Source organism: Mastomys coucha, unplaced genomic scaffold (assembly GCF_008632895.1).
Source record: "Mastomys coucha isolate ucsf_1 unplaced genomic scaffold, UCSF_Mcou_1 pScaffold11, whole genome shotgun sequence".
In the NCBI taxonomy this organism is placed as follows: Eukaryota; Metazoa; Chordata; class Mammalia; order Rodentia; family Muridae; genus Mastomys; species Mastomys coucha.
In genome coordinates, this window is record NW_022196893.1 from 20073617 (window position 1) to 20077057 (window position 3441).

Here is a 3441-nt window from a genome sequence, read left to right on the forward strand (position 1 = left end):
TCAACCCAGCTGGGTGGTGGTGGCGCATGCCTTTAATCCCAGCACTGAGGAAACAGAAGTAGGAGGATCTCTTGAGGCCAGCCTGGTCTACAGAGTGAGTTCCAGGACAGCCAGGGCTACACAGAGAAACCCTGTCTTGAAAAAACAAAACAAAAAAAAAAAGAAAGAAAAAAAAATCAGCCAAACTAGAATAACCCAGTGAAGCAGCCTCTGCAGGCATCCACAGAAATCCTGAAATATAATCGGGCACACACAGGTAGCCAAGGGAATAGGTCTAAGCCTCAGTCTCTAGCCCCTCTCACAAGACTTTTCCCAAACCATCCTGGGCACCATGGTCCCCTGTGGGAGCCATTATCAATCCTGGAGCCTAGCAGGAGAACCTAAGGGTGGCCCCAGCCCCCACTGCTCAGGGCAATAAAGCTCAGAAGCCACCTTTCCCAGGGGTGGGTTGAGGTTTTGTCCAAAGCTAATGGAGCTTCAGCTAAAAGCAGGGGGGGGGGGGCACTGAGCCTGGGTGATGGTGGGGGGTTGGGAACCTTGCCTGCACAGTGGCCAGGGGGGGAGGGTAGTGGCCTTTGTCTGTGTAGCAGCAGGGCAGGGCCAGGCAGTTACCAGGGCAACCTGCCTTGTCTCCTCCACATTCCCAAGGTTGCCCAGTTTGGCTCAACTAGAAAGTGAGGGAGGGAGCTGGATAAAGCCTTAGGAAAATAGTCACCTACCCAGAAGAGCCTCAGATTGGTTTTCCTGACTTTGGCTCCCTAAATCCAGGTGTTCCGAGCTGACTACTGTCCAACAAGGCTTGGCCAGGCTTAGCTCTCATCCTCAGCTAACTGGCCACTGGCCTCCCCTTGGTGAGCCCACCCCCAGGTACCAGGTACCTTCTGAGGACTGTGTGGGATCCAGCAGTACAGGGAGTGGCCAAAGGAGTGGCCACCCGAGTTTAAGCTGGTCGTGAGTGAGTGCTAGTGGTCCCCTTAGAGGATAGCCCTGAAGCAGGTACAAAAGGTTGCAACAGAGGGTGGGGTGTGTGTGTGTATGTTCGCACACTCATGCTGCATAAAAGTCCCCTGTTCAAAGCCCTGCCTCCTTCTTCTGCTGCCCTAAATATCAAGCCCAACTTCTATTGCCTCCTACACCCAGGCCCCCTTTTCATTTAACAGCTGTGACAGTTCCCCAGGGGTTAGCTTGTCCACTCAGATCCCAGATTCTGCCAGGGGCCAGAATGCACTTTGTAAAAGATAAATCTGGAAAGAACTGATTTAGGGACAGGTTGTGAAGGGCAACACAGCCTCTTCCCATCTTCCTCTTGTATAGGAAGGATAGCAGGCCCATCCCTGGGTTTGTTGATGATCCCACTTCCACTCAAGGCTGGTCTACCCCATCTCTAAGCACTGCAACATAGACAGCAAGGCAAGGTTTTGTTTTTTGTTTTTGGTTCTTGTTTTTAGGTCTAGTTTTTACCTCTTGATGGTACCCAGTGCAGGACAAGTCCCAAATCTCTGCACACATTTTGTTACCCTTGAAGGAACATGAGGACTTAAGGAGTTCCCCATGTGGAACCTGTTGGGACCCCCAAGCTTAGCCTTATGCTTCTGTCCAGTGAGAAGATGGTCTTCAGGGCTCCATTCTGGAAACCAGGCCTCAAGGTTTCCAGTTCTTCTATCCCAGATATAGTGGCACTTTGTTCAGATTTCCTGGCCAGCCAGATCTCTAGGACAGAGCCTCGTGTTGGATCATGGTACCAGCCATCACTTTAGGGGCCCATGTTGTAGGATGTTGACTGTGGGCCGCCTTGCATCCCTCCTAGGGAAAGCCAGCTGCAGAGGAAGCTCATAATAAATCATGACTCTACCCTGACAAGCAGGAGTCCCCAAACATAGGATGTACCAATGCATTCTGGGAATAGTTTGGAAGGACAGGATCCAGAGACAGCATTTGGACCCAGCCCAAGTCAAACTGGATCACTTCACTTCCTGTTGTGGAAGACTGTTTTGAGTGGAGAACAGGGGAGGCTCAGCAATGGTAGACCCATTCATCCTGCTTGATGCTGGATACTCTGCCTAGTCCAATGCCCACCGCAGAAGCGCTTTCAGAGCTGGGTGTGGTGGCACACACCTTTAATTCCCAGAGATAGAGGCAGGCAGAGCTGGTCTACAAAGCAAGTTGCAGGCCAGCCAAACAACAAAATCCTGACTGAAGGAGGCTCTCTCATTGTGTGGGTCTATCTCATCTTAACTCCCACTACTACAAGAGAACTGTCTAAGTAGGACTCTGTCCTGTTCCTGGGGACTAGGAGCAATCTTCTTTCCTACTGTAGGATTGAGTGACAACAGCCCCATAGGTTCCTGTTTGAATGCTTGGTCCCCACTTGGTGGACTGTTAAGGATTAGGAGGTATGGCCTTGTAGGAGGAGGCTTGTCACGGGGGTGAGCTTAGAAAGCCCATGTCTTTCTCAGTCTGTCTATCTGTCTCAGCCTGCAACTTTCAGAGCAGATGTGAGCTCTCAGCTACTGCTCCAGTGCCATGCCTGCCTGTTGCCACACTCCCACCATGATGGTCATAGACTAACCCTCTGAAACTGTAAGCAAGCCCCTACGTGATTTCTGTTGTAAGTTGCTTTAAGACACACACACTAGCCAGGCAGTGGTAGCGCACGTCTTTAATCCCAGCACTTGGGAGGCAGAGGCAGGCGGATTTCTGAGTTCAAGACCAGCCTGGTCTACAGAGTGAGTTTCAGGACAGCCAGGGCTAAACAGAGAAACCCTGTCTTGAAAAACAAACAAACAAAAAAAGACACACACACACACACACACTAACAGATTCTTGGAACTCATGGCACCATTGTCTCTCTGGCCATGAACTTTTTATCCTGCAACATCTCGAAGTATCACATGGCACTGAGGGAAGCTGATCTCTAGGCCTCTTGATACTTAGCACATACAAGACCTTTATACATATGTGCCTAGAAAATGTGCTGGAAGGTGTCACCACACCTTAGACACAGGTGTCAAGGACCAGCCAGAGAGGTCAGAGGAGCTTAAAGGAGCTTGCCACCAAGCCTGATGACCTGTGTTTGACCCCCCGAACCCACAAGGTAAAAAAGAGCAATTCCTGCGAAACACGTGTGGAATGTACATGGTCTGCTCAAGACACACTCCTCTTTTACTCTTGCCATGTGGCTCCTAAAAGCCCAGTGAGAACACTGTGAGGGGAGGTCGCGTGTGTGTGTGTGTGTGTGTGTGTGTGTGTGTGTGTGTGTGTGTGTGTGTGTGTAAAGGCTGCTGGAGCCAAAGATGCTAGACCTAGCCTAATTCCAGTGAGACCCTGATTAGCCCACACAGGGGCCTATTTTGGTATTCAGAAAAAGACTGTGATCAGCTCAGGCCCAAGGGATGGGGAATAGGGGCAGACAGGCAGCCCAAGGAGAAACCCAGTCAACCA